Here is a 22,724-nt window from a genome sequence, read left to right as displayed (position 1 = left end):
GTAGGAATAGGAAAGGAAGAAGGGTGAGGGCAGAGGAGGGAGGGAAGGATTATAATTCCTGATTCTGTATATATGAAAGCAATGAAATATGTGTACCTTAAATAAAACTTAAAAAACACATATACACACACCTTGAACTTACCAAGATGCCACCATGTTATACTCAGGCTTGAGTAAAAAGGATAACCGGATCATGTCTCTTTCTGGTTCCATGTAGTACAGGGGAAAAAACACTCCCAGCACTAGGTCTCCATCTCTGAAGACACTTGGCTTCAGATACTCATGGCAGTTCTCAACAATTCTGTCCTGTGAATTAGATAAAGCCTGCAGGAGTAGGTAGAGAAAAATCAGAGGCAATGACATGTCACTGTCTCCCCAAACTATAGTGAGAGCCTTAAGTCTCAGCTGAGAGGAGGAGACACAGAGCTGGATCAGGTCTGAGGGCTCATCAATCAGCAGTGACAGTGGAGCTCTGTGTAGAGCACAGCTGACTCCAGGTATTGACGTGTGCCCTCTGCCTGTAGGAACCTGTGTGCCAGTCTGGTGAGCTAGACCAGAGCACAGCTAGAAGCAGAATGCAGAGTTCAAAGCAAGACACAGTGCTGAGACCTGGCTCTGAGTGTCCTGTAATCAGAGCTGCTCTGGGTTCCCTGTAATTTCAATGCTTCCCATTTGTCTCATCCAGAAACTCAGGGGATCCACCTGCCTGAGGCTCTGCACCTGTTGTCCTCCATTATGGGGGAAAACCCTTTGGAAAAACATGTTTTGCACTTGTCTACCTCCTTTGCCTTTAGGGTTACATCATAGTCCAACAAGGCTATGGCAATCATAGCATCTTGGTACAGAAGCTCTGTTAAATAGTATGCACAGTGGCCAAGGGTTTTGTGAATAGACATCTGTGAGGAATTTGGCAGGGTTAGAAAAAGTTGGTGTTGGAATAACCAAAACACCCAGCTGCATCTTCCCACATGATGCTGTAGACATTAAGTGAAGGGCTGACATCAGTCACAGATGACTTCGGACACCACAGGAATGTTCATCATTATCGTGCCTAATGTCACTCCCAGGGCCACGGTATCCTGCTGCCAAAAAAATGGGCTTCCTTATTAATAAGTGAATAAGCCCTGCGCTCGTGGCTCACTAGGCTAATCCTCCACCTTGTGGCACTGGCACACAGGGTTCTAGTCCCAGTCAGGATGCTGGATTCTGTCCCTGTTGCCCCTCTTCCAGGCCAGCTCTCTGCTGTGGCCAGGGAGTGCAGTGGAGGATGGCCCAAGTGCTTGGGCCCTGCACCCCATGGGAGACCAGGATAAGTACCTGGCTCCTGCCATCGGATCAGCGTGGTGCACTGGCCACAGCACGCTGGCTGCGGCGGCCATTGGAGGGTGAACCAACGGCAAAGGAAGACCTTTCTCTCTGTCTCTCTCTCTCACTGTCCACTCTGCCTGTCAAAAAAAATTAAAAATTAATAAGTTAATAAGCCATATTCTAGAGAGAGGAAGTACTCTGTCCTCCACACCTACTCCTCCCCCACAGCTGAGCTCCCCACCCATCATCCTGATGCCCTCCACATAGAGAATGCTTGAATCACTAAGCTCTCAGCATCAGTGATTTCAATATGACAACAGAAAGAAACTGTGTTGGTTCTCAATCACTTATTTTCTGTTGTCATATTTATTTTCTCCCACTTTTCAGAGACAATAGAATGTCCTACATGTGTATTTTCATTTTGAAATTCATAACTTTAAATTATGTAGATGTATGTCTACCAGAGAATGATTTGATACCTGTACACAATGTTGAGTGGTATAATACAACTGTTTTGTGTTTCAGCTTTACTTCATTGCCTTATTTTTTCTTGTGTTGACCACACTTAAAGTCTACTATGTCAACACTTTCTTAAGTATACAACATGTTGTTCACTGAGTTATCTCATGATTTGTGACAGTTCACTTGAACTCCTTGGTCTTGCCTAATTTTGACTGCTGTGATTAACAGGTTCTGAGTTTCCCACTTCCTAGTGTTTTAATCACAAAGCTCTATTTATTTTTTCAAAAAATATTTATTTATATTAAAGTCAGAGTTACACAGAGAGAGAAAGAAAGGCAGACAGAGAGAGAGGTCTTCCATCAGCTTTTTCACTCCCCATATGTCCACAACGGTTAGAGCTGTTCCGATCAGAAGCCAGGAGCCAGAAGCCAGGAGATTCTTCTGGATCTCCCAGGTGGGTGCAGGGGCCCAAGGACTTGGGACATCTTCTACTGCTTTCTCAGGCCATAGCAGAGAGCTTGATTGGAAGTGGGGAGCCAGGACTCTAACCGGCATCCATATGGGATGCTGGCACTACAGGCAGCAGCTTTACCAGCTATGCCACAGCAACAGCCCCAAAAGCTCTCTTTCTGAAGTTGACTTTGGACACCAGACCTAGGGGTGAGGAGGGGATATATTTATTTTTTGTGTGTGTTTGATGTATTTCATGCATCCAAATATCCTCAAGACTCATCCATGTTGTCAAGTAATAAGATTTTCCTTATTGTTAGGATTGGATAATATTGCATTGTATGTACAGATCACATTGTCTTTATACATTTATCTGTTGATGGACACTTAGGTTGATTCCACACTTGGAACTTTTGCATACTGTTGCAATGAACATGGGAGTGCAGATGTCTCTTTCACATGCAAATTCCAAATCCTTTAGATATATAATTACAGGTAGCACTGGGACTGCTGGGTAATATGAAGGTTCTATTTCTCATCATACAATTTTCATTATATTTATACTAATTTACCTTTCTACCTTCATCCTTGGTAACATTTATTTCTTCTATGTTTTTTAACTTTTTATTTTATTTATTTGAAAGTCAAATTTATACTGGGGAGGAGGAACAAACAGAAAGAAACAGAGAGGAGAGAGGATGGGGAGAGAGAGAGAGAGAGAGAGAGAGAGAGAGAGAGATTAAGAGAGAGAGATCTTCCATCCACTGGTTCACTCCTCCTAATGGCCACAACAGCTAGGGCTTGACCAAGCCAAAGCCAAGAGCCAGGAGCTTCTTTCAATTCTCCCATGTGTGTTCAGGGGCTCAAGCACTTGGAACATCTTCTGTGGTTTCCCAGGTCATTAGCAGGCAGGTGTATTATCAGTGGAGCAGTCAGATCTGAAACTATCACCTATATGGAATACCAGTGTCACAGGCAGTAGCTTTACCTGCTATGCTACATTGCCAGCCCCCTTTTTATGTTTTTTTCTAATAACTCTTCTAACATGTGTGTGGTGATATCTCTTTATAGCATCAGTTTGCAACTCTCTGATGATTAGTGATGATGAGCATTTATTCATATACCTGTTCACTGTGAAACTTCTTTTCAGAAATATTTATTCAAGTCTTTTGGAAGCATTTAGTTCTGTTTTTTTTTTCTACTTTAAGTCCACGGGTGCAGCAGCCATTCCATCTCTCTTGATTACAGCAAGAAATCAGTGTCTGCCTGTTACAGAAAAAGAAAAAAAAATCATGATTTCTTTTCCTGTGTTCCCACAGCTGCAGAAGCTGCACTGGTATGGCTGTGCCATGGCATGATGAAGTGGTGTCCTAAGGAATCCCGAAGGTAAGTTTTGGGGTCCCACGCAACTGCTTGGGCTCCAGGACCCAGGGAATGTCCATTGGTTAGCTTCCTAAGGGTTTCATGAGAGTGACATTTCTGGATGGACATGCAGAGCTAGATGAGGAAGCTGGGGTTGAAGGTAGGGCTGTCCCCTGCCCTGTGCCCTGATTGCTGCTCCCCAACAAGCCCTAACTGCTGGCTTTTCCCCCCAGCTCCTGCAGAGGGCCAGCACCCAGATGATCGTGGTGGTCTTGGAAGCGGGAACAGAGCTGCAGCTTTGCCTGGGAGCTGAGGGCCTAGTGCTGGCCTCACAGACAGCCCTGCAGCTCACACTGGGCCATGTGGTGGTCGTGGTGGTCCCTGAGAACGTCCTGACAGCAGCAGAGGGGCTCTGGTTCCCTGCCCAGGTCCGCTGGCTCCTGCTCACAGGTGCTGACCCCACCTGGGAGATCAGCATGGAAGACGGATCTGCCGTTTCCCAGGGAGCAGTCGCTGTGTGTGTCCCACAGGCACACAGGGAGGCTGTTGCTCCCCACGGCTCCCAGCCACCGTTGGCATGCCCAGGCAATGCAATGCCAGGAGCTGCTCCTCTCATTGCCCCAGCCCCCTCTTCCTCACCCCTCGCTACAGAGCTGCTGCCACTCTGGGCTACTCCCATATGCCCAAGCCTCACCCAGAGAGGCATCCTCTGCCAGCTGAGTTCCAGTTGAGCCTCCATGGCCTGGAACCCCTGGCCTGCTCTCTCCTCAGACCTCTGCCTCCCTCTCCCAGCACAGGGCCCAGAGCTTGCATCAAAGCCAGCCCCAGGCCAGGCTGCAAGGCACACAGACGTCTCTTCCAACACTGATGCACCAGGAGCCCTCAGGCTCCACACAAACTGCAGAGATGCTTACATCAAGGCCATGGACACCTGCCCCTTCTGGATTCACCCATCCCTGACATCACCCCCGAGTATGCACGGGGGACACTGCAGATGTGTGGTGCTCTCAGATCTGCCACAGGTGCTGGAGAGATAAATAGTGGTAGTGATGAATTTGGGGTGTCAGTGATTTCCAGTGTCCTCACTGTCAATGGGATGAGAATTTTGGGTGACACCATTGTAAATACCTAAAATCCAATTGTAAATAATAGAACACTGTGAAAAAAATCAAAATAGCAGCACTGTGAGTCCTTACACATCTTGCAATTATTGAAGGTGAATTTGGACAGTTTGGGATTGTCAGGTTTATCTGGGGCCTCTAACTCTTGTGAAACCTGTGTACATACCTGGTGTGTATGATGAACTAAAGTTTCTTATGCAGTCCTTCTGTATTTGTGAAACACACTCTGGATTTAGACTTTGAATGGTGAGATGGCATTGGTATATGCCACCTTGATGGGATTGAATTGGAATCCCCTGGCGTGTTTCTAACTCTATCATTCAACCAATGGTATTAAGTAGAACAAAAAAAATACTAAAAGGAATGAAATAGCAAATTTTTGCTTGACAGTCAGGACAAGGGCTGACCAAGTCATTGTTTTTCATAGTGTCCATTTCACTTCAACAGGTTTCCTTTTAGGAGCTCAGTTAGTTGTCACCAATCCGGGAGAACATATGATATTTGTCCCTTTGGGACTGGCTTATTTCATTCAGCATGGTGTTTTCCAGATTCCTCCATTTTGTTGCAAATGACTGGATTTCATTTTTTTTATTGCTGAATAGTATTTTATAGAGTACATATACTATAATTTCTTTATTCAGTCTCATGTTGATGGGCATTTTGGTTGACTCCATGTCTTAGCTATTGTGAATTGGCTACTCCTCTTCTTATCCAACTCTCTGCTATGGCCTGGGAAAGCAGTGGAGGATGGCCCAAGTCCTTGGGCCACAGACCCATGTGGGAGACCTGGAAGAAACTTGTGGCCCCTGGCTTCAGATGAGCCCAGCACCTGCCATTGCAGCCATTTGGGAAGTGGATCAATGGAGGGAATTCCTCTCTCTCTCTGCTGCTCTGTTACTCTGCCTCTAAATAAAATAAATAAATCTTAAAAAAAAGAAAATCAGCCATTTTGAATGTCTGTATCCAATATAGAAGGCTTGGGGTCTAGTCCTAGCTCTTCTCCCATTTCCAGCTTCTTGCTGATGTGACCTTGGGAGATGAAAGTTGTAGCTGAATGTTTAGGTCCATGCCACAGCTGTCTGCAGGGCATTGGGTTCTGAGCTGGTCCAGACCCTGGTCTGCCTATTGTAGCCATGTCTCTCCCTGTCTCCCCAATTCTCCCTCTCACCATTTCTCTTTCAAATAAATTTTCAAAAAATAATGAGTAGCGGGGCCAGTGCTGTGGCACAGCATGTTAACGTCCTGGCTTAAAGTGCCAGCATCCTATATTGGCTCCAGTTCGAGTCCTGGCTGCTCCACTTCAAATCCAGTTCTCTTGTATGGCCTGGGAAAGTGGTAGAAGATGATCCAAGTCCTTGGGTCCCTAAACCCACATAGGAGACCAGAAGGAAGCTCTTGGCACCTGGTTTTGGATCAGCACAGTTCTGACCATTGCAGCCATCTAGGGAGTGAACCTAGGGAAGATTCTCTCTCTCTCTCTCTCTCTCTCTCTCTCTCTCTCTGCCTCTTCTCTATGTGTAACTCTGACTTTCAAATAAATAAAAATCTTTTGAAAAATGAGTTAGTAATACATCTTCAGAAAATAAAAATAAAGTATAAACCCTCCACATCTACATTTTTGCAATTAAAATTTCATCATGGTTATAAAAACATAATATCCACAAAGTTAATCCTTCCTTCCTGAATGAATTTGTTAAGTCTCAAGAAAAGGAAACATCATATTATTCAACCCCTATAAGATGGGTGGGTGGGGGTTTGAGGAAGTTACAGATATGATGTCTTTAAAATCCTTACTTAATGCATACTAAACTGATCCTCTGTAAAAAAAAAAAGAAAAAGAAATTATCAATTCCCAACTTGACTCTCACTGGGATTAAACATGACAATAGGTCTGCTCTGATTTCATCATCATTAAAAAAAAATCATCTATTATTTTTCACTTTATGTTTCTGTGTGGGAGCAAACTGTTGAAATCCATACTTAATGTATACTAAGCTGATCTTCTGTATATTAAGATAATTGAAAATGAATCTTGATGTGAATGGAAGGGGAGAGGGAGTGGGAAAGGGGAGGGTTGTGGGTGGGAGGGACGTTATGAGGGGGGAAGCCATTGTAATCCATAAGTCGTACTTTGGAAATTTATATTCATTAAATAAAAGTTTAAAAAAAAAGAAAAGTAAAAAAAAAGATTTATTTATTTACTTATTAATTGAAATTCTGATTTACAGGGAGAGACAGAGAGAGCAAGCAAAATTTTCCATCTGCTGGTTCACTCCTCCAATGGCCTCAATGGCCAGGCCTGGGCCAGGCTGATGTCGGAAGCCTGAATCTCCATCCTGATCTCCCACAGAGAAGGCACAGGCTCAGGTAATTGGGCCATTACCCGCTGCTTTCCCAGGGTGATTAGCAGAAAGCTAGATGGAAAGTAGAGTAACTGGGACTTGAACCAGCTACTGGGACTTGAGCCAGCCATAGAAAGTGGCAGTCTGTCACAGTGGCAGCTTAGTGCACAGGGCCACATTGCTGACCTTGTCTTTTCATTCTAAATAAAAGGAATCCTACTCTATTTCTTTTAAGATTTATGTATCTGAGAGGTAGAATTGCAGAGAGAGAGAGAGAGATTTAAAGGACTTTTATCTGCTGGTTCATTCCCCAAATGGCCACAACAGCCAGAGCTGAACCAATCCGAAGAAGAAGATTCTTCCAGGCCTCCCAATCAGGTGCAGGAGCCCAAGCACTAGGACCATCTTCCACTGCTTTCCCAGGCCATCAGCAGAAACCTGAATTGGAAGTGGAGCAGCCAGGACACAAACTGGCATCAATGTGGGATGCTGGCACCACAGGTGGAGGCTTAGCCCACTATGCCACAGTGCTGGCCCCAGGAATACTTCTCTTGACCCAGTGTCTGTGTATGTGATGCCACATTTCCATCATCAATTTCTCTGATATGTGGCTGTTCTCAGTATCTCTTAGTATACGAGCCTGATGCTTAGGAGGAAGAAGGAACCAACAATGCCTGCACACTTATGGAAAAGTGCACCCCCATCATATTTGGTCATGGCCCATGCTGGTTTCCAGTTTCACGTGACTATACATTTTTGGACCCAGACTTCATTTTTATGCAGCTTCATTCTCAGTACATCTAGGTTCTGCTTTGTTCCCACATTTTGTGGAAAGCAGGAGTCACGTTTAAATCACATGTGGTAGTTTCTCTTGATGATTTTCTTATTTGCAGGACTGGATGTCCTAGCTGGTGATTCTTGTGAGTGAATTGATAATACAGAAAGAGGGACACTTTTTTCTTGGTTTCCTTAAAAATATTTTTTTTTATTTCTTTGAAAGTTAGAGTTAAAGAGAGAAGAAAAGGAGGAGGATGGAGGGAGGGAGAGAGAGAGACAGAGAGACACAGAGAGAGAGAGACAGAGAGACACAGAGAGAGAGATACAGAGAGAGATAAAGAGATACAGAGAGAGAGGTCTTCAAATCATTGGTTTACTCCCGAAATGGCCACTACAGCTGGGGCTGGGCCAGGCTGAAGCCAGGAGCTAAGAGCTTCACCTGGGTTTCCCACATGGGTGAGGGGCCCAAGCACTGAGGCTGTCTTCTGCTGCCTTCCCAGGTGCATTAGCAGGGAACTGGGGAAGAAGGTGAGCAGCCGATTCTTGAATCAGTGCCCATATGCGATGCCGGCATCTCAGGCAGAGGCTTAAACTACTACGCCCTAACACCAGCTCTAGAAGGAATATGCTGACCACTTGATCCACTAATCTCACTGCTTCCTGGTGAGTTGGAAGAGATTTGCTCTTTTATCCAGAAAATATTTCATAGTAGTGATATTCACATTTTGCTATACTATATCATTCATTCCCTGAAATAATTGTTTATGAATGTTTACACTGTTAAATTTGATTTTTGAAAAGAATATTACAAAGAATGTTACTCACAATTTGTATGAACTCCTCAGAGAAGTAGAGATAAATTCATCACCTTATGTGAGTTTCTGATTAGAACTCCACCTAATTGTCCAAACAGACCACCTTGGGATGTCCTTAAAGGAAAGAATGTTTGGGGTGAAAAAGATTTACTTTATTTATTTGAGAGAGAGCAAGATCCCAATTGCTGTTTCATCCCCAAATGCATGCAATCATGGGGTAGGGATAGGCCAGACCAAGTATTGGGAATTCAATCCCAGTAACCTCGTAGGTGGCCAGGACCCACCTACTTGAGCTATCACCTGTTGCTTCCCAAGGTACAAAGACATGGAGTAGAGCCTGAACTTGAACTCAGTTACTCCAGTATTGGAGTGTGCATATCAAGCATGCTCCACAACTCCCAGCCCAGAAAAGACTGGAAAAGACTCATGGCATTGAGAAATACTGAGGGATATGAAGATCACCTTAATTGAACTTATGTAGGAGTTGTGGACATGCTTTTGAGATTATGTTTCTGAGTGTGTATGCAAGAGTGTGGTAGGGAGGGTGTGAGCTTTTCTCTCTCTCTCTCTCTCTCTCTCTCTCTCTCTCTTTCAAGATTTATGTCTTGGGGCTGGCACTGTGGGGTAGTGGGTTAAGCCTCCACCTGCAAGGTTGGCATCCCATATGGGGGCCGGTTCGAGTCCAGCTGCTCCTCTTAGGATCCAGCTCTTTGCTATGGTCTGGAAAAGTGGCTGAAGTTGGCCCAAGTAATTCAGCCCCTGCACCCATGTAGGAGACCAGAAAGAAGCTGCTGGCTCTTGGTATCAGATCAGCCCAGCTCCATCTGTTGTGGCCATTTGGAAAGTGAGCCAGTGGGTTGAAAATTCTCTCTGTCTGCCACACTCTGTATGCAACCTCTCAAATAAATACATAAATCTAATATTTGTATATTTATTTGACATCAGAATTACAGAGAGAAATAGAGAGATGGAGAAAAAGAGATCTCTCATCTGCTGTTTCCCTCCCCAAATGGCTGAAATGGATAGGGATGGCCCAGGCTGAAGCCAAGAGACAGGAAATCCATCTAGGTCTCCTTTATGGGTGCAGTGGCCCAAGGATTTGGGCCATCCTTTGCTGTTTTCCAAGGCACATTAGCAGGGACCTGGATTAGAAATGGAACAGCCGGGACTCAAACCAGTGCTTATATTGAATGCCTGTGCTACAGCCATGGACTTAACCTCTTGCACCACAACTCTGGTCCTGAGCTTCTGATTCTTGGAAGTGGACATCACTGTCTTGAGAACGACCCTCCCTGTCTGTTCACTGTGGCCTTGAACAAAGGTGGCATCTTCCAGCCTATAATGTGCCTTTTGAAATGTGTGCTTGTGAAAGAAAATAAATACAACAAACACAGAACTCATTTTTGTATTTTGTTCAACCAAAAGTAGCCAAGTAGCATCATTACAAACATAGGATATCAAATTGTAAAGATTTGACTAAACTTCTTCTTCTGAATTCAAATCTAGGATGTATATCATGAACCCAGTGCATATCCATATAAAATTTGAATACCTAAGTTTATTTATAGAAATCACAAGAGATACAAACACCATCTTCCACAGCACAGCTCTAGGGACTCTGGCAAAATCCCCTTCCTCCAAGTACACCAAATACAGAGCTCCACTTCTCTCCCAAGCATCTCCAGCTGGTGACAGTCTGGAGAGAGCACATGGCATATCTGCACAGCACCAAACACCCACAGTGTCCCCCTCACAGAGAAGGGGTTGAGGTCAGGAATGGGGGAATCCCAGAAGGGGCAGGTGTCCATGGTCTTGCTGTCAGCTTGTCTGCAGTTTGTGTGGGGCCTGAGGGCCCCCAGTGCATCAGTGCTGGAAGAGACATCTGTGCACCTTGCAGCCTGGCCTAGGGTGGGCCTTGATGCAAGTTCTGGGCCCTGAGCTGGGAGAGGGAGACAGAGGCAGAGGTCTGAGGGCAGAGCAGGCCAGGGGTTCCAGGTCATGGAGACTCAACTGGAACTCAGCTGCAGAGGATGCCTCTCCAGTTGAGGCTTGGACATGTGGGAGTAGCCCAGAGTTGCGGCAGCTCTTTAGCGAGGTGTGAGGAAGAGGGGGCTGGGACAGTGAGAGGAGCAGCTCCTGGCATTGCATTGGCTGGGCATGCTGATGGTGGCTGGGGGCCTTGGAGAATACCAGCCACCCTGTCTGTCTGTGGCACACACATCAGCTGCTCCCAGGTAAGCCACAGACCCATCTTCAAGGTTGATCTTCCAGGTGGGGTCAGCACTTTGAGCGGGATGCAGGGGCCTGGGCAGGGAACCAGAGCCCTCTACTGCCTCAGGATGTGCTCAGGGACCACTACCACCACCACATGGCCCAATGTGAGCTGCAGGGCTCTCTGTAAAGCCCAGCACCAGGCTCTCAGCTCCCAGGTGGAATTGCAGCTCTGTTCCACTTCAAAGACTACCAAGATCATGTGGGTGCTGGCACTCTTCAGCCCTAGATGGGGAAGAAGCCAGGAGTTAGGGCTTGTCAGAAAGCAGCTGACAGGGTACAGGTGGCTGTGTCCTTACCTGAAACTCAGCCCCCAAATCCAGCTCTCCGTGGACACCCAAAAATGTCACTTTCCTGAAACCCTCAAAAAGATCACCAAGGGACGTTCCCTGGGCCCTGGAGCACAATCAGTCATGTGGACCCCAGGACATACACTCAGGGCTGCATGGAGTACTGCTTCATCATGGCATGGACAACGGCTGCCCTTCCTGGGCAGCTTCTGCACCTAGGGGAACACGGAGTTCATCGAGGGGAGGCGGCTGTCCCACGGGAGTCCCAGTGGAGGGGCATAGTTGCTCCCTCCACGGAGGTGGCTGCAGCCCTGGGCATCCTAGAGAAAGTCCCTCCCCCATTCCAGTCAGGCTTGGAAGGGGGAGCCTTTCCTAGTGGGGGCAGTCAGGTGAGAGCATAGAAAATGCCTTACCTGGCCTGGGACCCTGCTGCAGTCTCTGCCGTTTGGGGAGGTTGCCTTGTGTCCCGTGTGGTCTGCAGGAGAATGGGACTCAGTCAGCTGAGACCAGCGAGACCTGTTACACAAAGCCCCTAACTCCTTGCAGCCCTGCAGCCCTGAGCCCATCCCAGTCCCCCAGATTCAACGCCCAACACTGGGGCTGCCTGAATCCCTCTTCTCCCCTGAGGGTGGGGATTTCTGATCTGCCAAGGCCCATGTGGATATTACAACATCAATTGGGGGCCATACCAACCACTCAGCTTAAAAAGGAGTCTGCTCTGCTGTTCTGCATTCTGGGTCCCACCTGCAGATCCTTTAGCACAGGCTGAACAAAAGAGCATCACTGGACCCAGGGGCTGATGTTCCCATCCCTGAAACTGTGCTCACTTCAGCACACACTGACATGGGACAGGAACCTACGAGGCATCTCTCTCTCTCTCTATCTCTCACTCTCTCTCTCTCCCTCTCTCTCTCTCTCACACACACACACTCAATCTGTCACCTAGACACTCTCCTCCAACATACCTGCTGTCTCCAACAGGGCCGCTGGTCCCTTCTGGGCAGGAGTCACTGGGGCTGCTTGGGCGCCAGCAGCCACTCATGGTACAGATTCTCTGGTCTGTCTGTGCCAACCCCAGGTGATGTCTGCTTCCTGCAGATCTCCCATTGGCTACTGCTCTTTCTCTTCACCTGAGGCAGAGGGATCAGCCCCCCAGCTGGTACCCCAGGCAACTTGAGTGCTAGAGAGATGTTCCTGCGGCCTCACACAGGCAGAGTGAGCTTGGACAGAGGGAGCTCCTGGGAACGCCTCCAGGTGTGGGAGGCAGGGTTAGAGCCAGGGAGGAATGGTAGCCTTGGCTTCTTCCTCATATTCTCAGCCTGATGAGCTTATGGGGGGAAGGGTTTGCTAGGCAGAACTCAATCAATCAGAATAATGATCCGCTGGCAGTCTATCAATGAAAGTCAATCCAATAGAACCTCCCCTGATTAAAATCCCATCCAGTAAGAACTGCCTATGGTATGCAATTCTGTTAAACAATTCTCTTGCTCCTTATGTGATTGTTTTTCCAATAACGCTTGTGCAATTTTACAGGATTTGATTTTTATAGAGTAGTTTATTTATTTGAAATTCAGAGTTTACAGAGGGAGATGGAGAGGCAGAGAGAGAGAAAAAAAATTCTTCATCCACTTGTTCACACCCCAGTTGTTTACATAGCCTTAGCTGTGCAGATCCGAAGCCAGTAGCCAAGAACTTCGACTGGGTCTCCCACATGGGTACAAGGGCCCAAGGACTTGGGCCATCCTCTATTGCCTTCGCAGGCCATAGCAAAGTGCTGGGTCAAAAGTGGAGCAGCCAGGACTAAAACCAGTGACCCTATGGGATTCTGATACTGCAGGTAGTGGTTTTACCTGCTATGCCACAGCCCCAGCCACAGGATTTGATTTTTGAAATCATCCTTTTTTTCCTATTTACTACTGGTTTCCTTCCTTCCTTATTTATTTAGAAAGGCAAAGTGGCAGTGGGATAGGGAGACCCAAAGAGCCATCTTGCATCCGCTGGTGCTTTCTACTCCTTTTCCATACTCATCAGGGAGCAGGATTGGAAGCACTGGAGCCAGGACTCCAACCTGTGCCTCTAAGGTATGTGGCTGATTCCAGGCTGGCTTATTCCCCTGGGCCACAACAGCAGCACAATTTCTCCTGTAGCCTATTAAAACCAATGGCATATGCAAATTTCTGTGTATGGAAACTTTCTAGATTTTTACATATAAATATGTTTTCCATATATATTTTTCCTTGGTCTGTGGCTTATCCACTGATGGGATTGTGACTGGGGGAATTAATTGCATTTTTCCCGGTAGCTGTGGATTTCCCACTGTTTTGCTTATCTATTGTCTTCCTCTATAAGGACCAGCCAGAAGGCAAAGATCCAGCATTTTCCAAGAATCCACTGGCTGTATGCATCCTACTCTGAGGGCAGCCAGGCAAAACTTGTGACCATGGGAGAACCTGCGTCATTCTCATCTCCAAGCCAGCCCTCCCTGGTGAGTTGAGAATTATTGTGACCACCCAGTGTCCACTGGTGTACTTCTTTCTTTACTTAAATTTCTCTCAGTAACTGACAGGATTTTTCTAAAGATTTAGTTATTTATTTGGAAGGCTGGGTTACAGGCAGAGATTGGGAGAGAAAGAGAGGGGGAGAAGCCCTCCACGTGCTGGTTCACTCCAACCATGGCCACAACTTCAAACATGGGGCTTCACTCCCTGGTTTTGAGTGACAATCAATGTCATCTACCCTTAATTATGTGAACTTTCTTGGGATCATAGACCAGATTGTTCTGAAATATTTCTTAATTTATTTCAAAGGAAGAGTTACATAGAACAATAGTAAGAGCTAGTGAAAGATGATCTTCCATCCTCCCCCTCTCTCCTTCTCTCTCTGGCACTCTGCTATCAAATAAAAACAAACCCTAAAACACACAGCTTTTTGTTCTCATCCCCTCAAACCGCCTGTGGTTCCAATGCACTTGGCCTCAAACCTTTTGGATGACAATGGTGCACAGTGCGAGGCAGCTTCCACCAGGAGAAGGGGAGGTGGAGGCACCTGGGACCCCTTCCATAGCTGGAAGTCTGTGTCTTCCACTCTGCTCAAGTTTGATTTTGTTTTCCAAGGGGAGACTGAGAAGAATGATTATTCCTGAGACCTTGCAAAGGAAGCAAGTACCACGTGTGTTGAAGGCCAAGCCGAGACCCAGAGAAGGCTCTGCACAGCCAGTCAGACTGACCAGCTGCATCTTCAAGAGTCTGATCACTCGAGTCTCTGCCCACCTGGGCAATGTGGTTCAACACTTGCTGACAGAGGGGTACCTGGAGAAGCCCCAGCAGGTCTGTGCACTCAGGCTACTGCAGGGGCTCTGCGCCAGCAGCAACGAGGGAGAGCCTTTACCCACTTTGGAATTTGCAAACTCCTGGAAGATGACAGCACCAGCAATCCCAAGCAGATCCCCAGGTCCGGTTGGTGCTGGGGGTCTGCAGTCCAGGCCCAAGCCTACCCCTGAGCCATCCTCCAAGGTGGTAGTGGTGATTCCACCAGCAGATCTGGGTGTCTCCTGGCCTCTCTCCAGCTGGCAGGTAACTCCTGAGGACATCAAAAGGCAGACAAGGAAAGTGAAGGAGCTGAGGAGGAGACTGGCTGAGGCCCTGCAGGCAGACAAGATCATCAGAGAGGAAGAGAAGGTGGGGAGGGGAGACTGAACATGGGGAAGCTGGAGAGAAGGGGCAGCCATGTGGTGCAGGCTCTGTGGGGATGGGGGAGCCCCCAAGAAAGAGCTTTCCATGTTGGTCTTTGTGTGTAATGCCAGTTTGGCCCCCTTCATGGATCCAATAATCCCCAACTGTACTTTATTAAACTCTGATAGAAAGGAAGTGTGGACTGTGCCTCTTTTTGTGGGGGACATGATAAGTTTCCCTTGAGAAAGTGTTTAAGTTTCTCTTTACAGTTTTTTTTTTTTTTCATTTTTACATCACCATCTTCATCGGTAATCTATTGAGGGATTATTGCCTTACTCATTTTTCTTCTTCCATTACTTAACATTAAAGGAAATGATGGCCCCTGCTCCAAAGACATTCTCTTCCTCTGATGTCCATGTGAATGATTTTCACTTTTAAAATTTTTTATTCATTTTTTGAGAGGTGGAGTTACAGAGAGTGAGAGGGAGAGACAGAGAGAAAGGTCTTGTATCCACTGGTTCTTTCCCCAAATGGTCGCAGTGGCTGGAGCTATGCCAATCTGAATCAGGAGCCAGGAGCTTCTTCTGGGTCTCCCACATTGGTGTAGGGGCCCAAGTGCTTGAGCCATCTTTTACTACTTTCCCAGGCTTCTCAGATAGCTGGATTGGAAGAGGAGCAACTGGGACACCAACCAGTGCCCATATTGGATGCTGGCGCACTACAGGTAGAGAATTAACCTACTGTGCCACAGGGTCAGCCTCTGAAGTATTTTCAGGTAAACAAATCAGTAGCATTTGGTACATTTGAAATTTTGGACAAGTTTCACCTCTGTTATTTTGATTGATACCATTGTTTACAATTCTTCTATATCAATCTACTGAAGAACAAAATCTTTTTAACGAATATGTAGTTGGCTAATTCCAACATCAGGGTCATGAGCTTCAAAATGTCACAGTTTTGAACATTCTGTTTAAAAATTTCATCACAGGACCAGCTTGGTGGCCAAGCAGGTAAAGCTGCTACCTCAGACACTGGTTTCCCATATGGGAGTCAGTTCGAGTCCCAACTGCTTCATTTCTAACCCAGCTCCCTGCTGATAAACCTGGGAAGAAAAGTGATAGCTGACTCAAGTGCTTGGGCCACTGCCACCCACATAGGGGACCCAGAAGAAACTCCTGACTCCTTGAATCAGTCTGGCCCAGCTGCTTATTGTAGAGACCATTAGGGGAGTGAACCCATGGATGCAAGATCTCTCTCTCTCTCAATCTCTCTCTCTCTATATATATATATATATATGTCTTGAGCTCTGACTTTCAAATCAATAAATAAATCTTTTTTTAAAAAGTTCTCATGTTTGATCACACCTTGTTCCCTGAAATGTCAGAAGACAGAAACATTCACACACAAGAGACCAAATTTTTAAGCATGAGGGGAAAATGGCTTTTTCAAGCTTTCCTGATGTATAGTAATACAAATTTAGTACGTTTCATGTATGTATGTTGACAACTTTGGACATCGCATACATCATAGTATCATCATCACCATCAAAGAAGTAGACATTCATGGGCACCAAATCCCCTTAGGTTGGGTGGTAAAAAAAAATCTTAAGTATGAAAATAATCATATGGATAAGATTAAGTGTTAAAGTGCTCATAGAAATAGGATTAAGTGTCTAGTAATGATAATAATAATCATAATAATAGATTTAAAAGGAGAGACTGTTCCAACATGGGAAGCAGTCCACACAGCAGACTCATAGAATGATAATCACTTTAAGTAGCACTCTTAATTCAGAAACAACCCTCAAGGCATTCTGTTCTGGCTACAATGCCCACATGTGCATTTCAGGCATGGAAAGTGAAGACACTACTGCAAAAATGTGTCCTACATGAAGGACATCGGTGGGTGAAACCCCAGTGGAAAGAAGGTGTCTTCAAGAAAGGAGGTACTATTCTCTGAAGGGAGGAGAGAACTTCTACTTTGTTTATTGTCTTGTCTAAATCCTGATGATGTTTGTGGATTCAAAAGTCTTCCGTAAGGGCCGACTCTGTGGTGTAGTACGTAAAGCCACTGCCAGCAGTGTTGGCCTCACATATGGGTGCAATTTCAAGTCCCTGCTTCTCCATTTCCTATACAGCTCTCTGCATGACCTGGGAAAGCAGTGGGAGTTGGCCCAAGTCTTTGAGCCCCTGCACTTGCATTTGAGACCTGGAAGAAGATCCTGACTCCTGGCTTTGGATGGGCACATCTCTGGCCATTGCAGCCATCTGGGGTGTGAACCAGTGGATGGAAGACCTATTTCTCTCTGCCTCTCCTCTTTGTAACTCTGCCTTTCAAATAAAATAAATAAAAAAACATTTTAAAAAAGTTCCATAGCTTAGGCAGCTCTTGTCAGGAGCCTCAGTTAATGACTGGCATCATACACAAGAGTGTTAATTGTTGAATTAACCACAAGAGTCACTGTGCACTAACTTCTCATGCAGGGCATCTGTCCTCAATGAGTTGTCCTCAATGAGATTTAACTGTGAAACCTGTTCTCAAAGTTTTATTTCATTTTAGTGAATTAAGTAGAAGATTTGAACATCCCTTGTCTCGACTGTTGAGGAACAGTTTTTTTTTTTTCATGCAAATTGTTGAACTCTTTACTTACTACAGAGTTGGTCTTCTGTGTTAAAGTTAATTGGAAGTGAATATTAGTGGAGAATGGGACTGGGAGTGGGAAAAGGAGGAGGGAGTCTGGGCGTGTGGGTGGGAGAGCAGGTATGGTGAGAAGAATCACTATATTCCTAAAGTTGTACTTATGAAATTCATGAAGTTTGTATTCCTGAAATAAATGGCTTCTTTAAAAACAATAAAGTAGGAATTTGCATCCACATGCCTTTCTGAAGTATGAGAATTCACATCAAAAAATACCCAAGGACATTCCAGAAACCCGCTCAAAAATATTACAGAATCCTGATGATTGAATCAACAGCTCCCCCATCATTTCCATGGGTGAGGAAAATTTCTCCCACTTGAGTCCAGGAGGCCATGACCACTCAAGTAAAACTGAGCCTCTCCCAACAGAGAACTTGAGATTTGGAAATAAAAATGGGATTGCTTAGGACACTTGGTCTGGGATAGAAGCAAAAGATGGCCCATTTATTATATGTAGAATATATTTAGTAACTCAAGGGATATATAGGTTAAATTAGTCGAAGAGATTAAAGTCTAGGAAAAAGACAAATAGCTATATATAAAAAAAAATAGCCAAGAGTTTATTTCACATCTAATTATTTTTTTCTTGTAGTTACATTACTTGAAATAGTCTGTGCTTTTATTTACAGTCCATCATTTGGAGTAATTTACAATGAATTTGTCTAAGGGTCCCAAAGATGTATACCTAATATACCCTATATTATGCATCATAAGCCCTGAAGATAAGGATTAGCTCACACTATGAATAGTTGTAATATCATGCGGAGATTTGGAAGTTTTGTTTTTGGGCATGCAGTAATCCTTATGATATCAAAAGAAAATGACATCCTCCTATATTAGAGATGTAACATAACATAAGTAGTATGTATACATAGGTTTAAATTTATAGAATGTACACATTTTTTTAAGTTTGGGCCTACAAGGTAACACAAGGTGTCTTTAAACAGAAATTGTGCATTCTGAAAAATCTATGGATCGATTTGTATTTGCTGAACCAAAATTGAGCTTGAATTATTGAATGTAAATAGAATTTTAAAATAAACCTACCACTCTATGTGTGACCTACCCAAAAATCATAGTGACTTATCCATCCATGATTTGCTTATGTTACTGAAAAAATAGGTTTAGCTTCCATAAAGATGCAACGAAATCTTTAGGATGTTTGCAAATAGCCCATACCCTAGCCAACTTTGAACTACATCATACACCTATCTTGATTGTGTTAAGTCAATTCCCAACTTGTTGGAAGGGTTCATGGACAAACATTTCTCACCATCTGAACCTATTACATGGTGGCCACCAAAAAACAAACAAACAATAACTAATTTCTACCAAAAAGAAACATTGAGGATAGGGAGGTCAAGGAAAAATAATAAGGACAGATGAGTACACATGCACTTCCTGCCTCTCATTTGAGTGCTCTCACTCTCTTTCCAAATATCCCTGTCCTACAGCTTCAGCATCTTCTAAGGAAAAGCCCATTTACAAACAGTGCTGGGCTCTGGCCTCAGAATCAGCCCTAAAGGCATTCGGATTCGGCTGAAAAGCCCATGAGAGTATTTCAGGCATGGAAAGCCCAAACACTCTGGCAAAAAAAAGGACCTAAATGAAAGATCTCTGTGAGTGAGATCCCAGTGGAACGAACAGGTCTCCAAAGAAGGAGGTACCTTTCTCTGAAGAGAGGAGAGAACTTCCACTTTGACTATGACCTTGTCTAAATAAGATAAGAGTCGATGAACTCAAAAGGCTTCCATAGCCTTGGAAACTCATGACTGGAGCATTAGAGACATCACTGATGCCATAAACAGGAGTGTCAATTTGTAAAGTCAACAACAGGAGTCACTGTGCACTTACTCCTCATGTAGGATCTCTGTCCTTAATGTGCTGTATATTGAGATTTAGTGCTATAACGAGTACTCAAACAGTATTTTTCACTTTGTGTTTCTATGTGGGTGCAAACTGTTGAAATCTTTACTTAATGTATACTAAACTGATCTTCTGTATATAAAGAAAATTGAAAATGAATCTAGATAAGAATGGAAGGGGAGAGACAGTGGGAAAGGGGAGGGTTGTGGGTGGGAGGGAAGTCATTGGTGGGGGGAGCCAATGTAATCCATAAGCTGTACTTTGGAAATCTATATTCATTAAATAAAGGTTAAAAAAAAACAGTGCTGGGGAAGGAGATTCCTCTTATGATCAAGGCACCGTATTGCACACCACAATGTCCATAGTGTGTGGATTTTCCTCTAGGTCTTGAGTTGTTGGATAAAATTGGAGAGTTTCCCTGCCAAGCGTGCACATTACCAAGGCTTGGTTATCAATGCAAAGATGATAAAATGGCCTACTGAATTCAAGGAGGTATGGTTCCATGAGAAGAATTTGAAACAGAAGGAGGTGAGAAGAGATGATGTGTGAAATTTTAAATATGCGTTCAATTCTCATTTCACATGCATGCATGAAATATTATGTTCCTCACACATGTCATCATCCAGTGTCTATCAAATGTGCAGGTTTCTATCAGCAGTTAGAGAGTGGTAGTAACAAAGCTAATACAAGGAGGAAAGAAGCAAATTTAGTAGAAAGAAGCAAACTAATTAACAGAGATTCTACATATATTCCAACTGAAATAAATGAGTTTCCAGGCTGCTTGCCTCAAGCCCGCTTTCACCCGACTCCCAGGGTCTGTGTGGTGACTCCTCACCTCTTGCCCCCACCACGCTCCTCCTCTCAGAAATCAACTGCAACAGTGGATCATGGCTGCTAAGTGGGATATTGTTGTGCATGAGACACAACACATATTGACTTCTTTCCATGGAGGCTTCTCATTTTCACACCACAAGAGAGAAATCCCTGGCCTCAAACATGTTGTCAAGACAGTGGACCCTTCCCACTACCCAGAAGATTTCTTCCTCAGTCAACTATGGCTTCATGGTTTTCACTGCTTACCTCCTGGGTCACTTTGTGGAACAACTGGAGTCTGCCCACCAATTGCTTCTTTTGACTTTTTCCCAGGACGCATTGACATGCTGATCATATCTGACTCCAGCTATTTCATCTACAATGCTGTGTATGCAGTGGCCCATGCCCTCCATAAGATGCTTTCAGAGCAAATAGAAAAGGGATCTCCAGGAGATGCAGCTTACCCTAGGATTCTTCCATGGCAGGTAAACATCTCCCAGAACAGGACACTCACTGAACACCTGTTAGCATCCTCAGGTATTTTTATTGCAGTACCACATGACCATGTTTTCATGCTGAGACTGGCATGATCAGGTATGATGGAAAGTGGGCTCTTTCATTCTTCACTGGGCATATATACATCTATAATAGTTATCTGAGTGTGGAGGATTTGTTATCTGCTATTGAACATTTTAAAAAACAATTTATGCTATGGAACATGTTGAAAGTATTTAAAAACAGTATACGTACTAAGAGATTCACATAAGTCTACAGATAAATGAGTTTTCATCATTGCATCACACTCATAATCAACACCCAAATTCAGAACATAGCATTACTAGTATCCCAAAGATGCTCTGTATCCCCAACTCAATTTCTTTAAAAGCTTTAAAGAACCAGAGCAGTTCTAGGAGATCCTAAATTATTATTCTCAGGCATTTCTTCATATTATAACTTTGTAAACAAAATCCAAAGTGAAGCACCCTTTCAACATTGTCAAGTAAGCAAATTATAAACCATTGTTGGTTAGTCATTTATATAGTAATTATTATGACCCTGTCCCACATGACAATAATTGGGTTTGAAATTTGGCTGATTCCTGACCCCAGATTCTCAAGAAAAGAAATGTACCGAATGAGTGGTAATGACTCAGAGCTATTGGGTCCCTGTCAGTTATTTTTTTCTTACCTCCTGGCTCTTGCCTCAATCCAGGCTCAGCCACTATGTGCACTGAGAGGTGAAGCAGCAAAAGGTTGGTCTCTCAACTTTCTCTCTTTCCATGCTTCTCTCTCTTCCTCTCAAAAACCACAAAACAGTCTAGAAATGTTTTCATATAAAGTAAAAGAAATCGCTGTTTAAGCTGAAACACAGCAGACCATCAACTTATAAATGACAATGTCATTTTATATAATAGGCCTATGGAGAGGGATAAAGCAATAAAAGGACACAGAGGTCTGACCTGCTGTGATCACAGCGACACAAAGGCAAGGTCTCAGCACTGTGACTGACTTAGAAATTTCTCCCTTTGGCTTTTAGCTGTTTCCTTATCTGGATCACCAGACTCTCATGGGCATTCTGTAGGCTGAAAAAAACAGCAATCCTGGGATTGGCTGTGCCCTACACAGAGACCAGTTCTCCCTGACGAGGGCTGACCCTGAAGATAGCATCTACTCCACGTTCTCCCCATTTCAGTTGAGACTGGTCTCTGACTTTATGCTGGGGAGATCTTGACATGTCATCATCTCTGCTTTTTCTCTGCTTGAAACTCCACCCCCTGCACACTTCCCTTGATATGTTGGTCAGCAGCTACCAAACTTATCTGAGGATAAATGTCTACACCGAAAGTCTACAGATAGAGACACAACCAGACTCTTATGTTCAAGCCAGAAAACACAGTGTCAGCATCTTGGGAAGTTCAAGGTTGTGTGTATGTGTTAAATATCATTGTGACTGCATGTGACTGCATGTTTGTGCCTGTGTGTTTTGTCCCTATTGGCAATTCTGAAAAATGTGTGGCAGAAAGGCAGATGAATGAAAGCAGAGGTCCTCACCCTTGTTCTGCCTTCCATGGAATTTTCCGTTTGCTCCCCAGCCTTTCAGAGGCAGAGGATAGGCATCAAGATTTTTGTGCCCACCCTATAAGCACATCCCCTGATCCAACTCTGGGGTCTTGGCAAAGATAAGACTGTTGGGACCCAGGACCACTACTGCCAATGTCCAGATCTGTCTGGAGAGGAGCCTAGCTCTTGTGATGCATGCACTACTTCATTCAATGTTGCTGCCTTGCTTATCACTGTTCCATCTTATGTCTGACATTTCTTATCAGAAGACAAGAACCTCTAATTCACTTTGTCACCCTTTGGGATGAGCTTCTTTCAGTGCCCAATATTTTCATATCTTACCCACGTTGTACCTTGTATCAGTGAGAAGTATACTTTTCTCAGAACATTTACATGGTTAAGGTACTCAATATTCAGCT

The 22,724-nt window shown here is 44.6% G+C and overlaps 2 long non-coding RNA genes across 5 annotated transcripts; one reads left to right on the top strand and one right to left on the bottom strand.

The window, feature by feature from the left end:
- Positions 1-3,433: 3,433 nt before the first annotated feature.
- LOC149121498 (uncharacterized) lies at positions 3,434-12,507 on the bottom strand. 3 transcript variants are annotated; one of them, XR_016223265.1, is made up of 4 exons: positions 12,164-12,507; positions 11,612-11,673; positions 8,648-8,751; positions 3,434-3,486 (listed from the first exon to the last, which is right to left on the bottom strand). It is a non-coding gene; the product is annotated as an uncharacterized LOC149121498 (long non-coding RNA). The 3 variants fall into 3 exon arrangements; XR_016223267.1 differs by lacking the exon at positions 8,648-8,751 and having other exon boundaries at positions 3,445-3,486; XR_016223266.1 differs by lacking the exons at positions 3,434-3,486; positions 8,648-8,751 and adding an exon at positions 10,452-11,133.
- Positions 8,192-15,013, top strand: LOC149121497 (uncharacterized). 2 transcript variants are annotated; one of them, XR_016223269.1, is made up of 4 exons: positions 8,192-8,485; positions 13,144-13,279; positions 13,548-13,683; positions 14,312-15,013. It is a non-coding gene; the product is annotated as an uncharacterized LOC149121497 (long non-coding RNA). The 2 variants fall into 2 exon arrangements; XR_016223268.1 differs by lacking the exon at positions 13,144-13,279 and having other exon boundaries at positions 8,195-8,485.
- The last annotated feature ends 7,711 nt before the right edge of the window (positions 15,014-22,724 follow it).

Source organism: Oryctolagus cuniculus, chromosome 16 (assembly GCF_051225735.1).
Source record: "Oryctolagus cuniculus isolate XC-2025 breed Fujian yellow rabbit chromosome 16, ASM5122573v1, whole genome shotgun sequence".
Classification (NCBI taxonomy): Eukaryota; Metazoa; Chordata; class Mammalia; order Lagomorpha; family Leporidae; genus Oryctolagus; species Oryctolagus cuniculus.
This window is presented reverse-complemented; position numbering and strand designations above follow the sequence as displayed.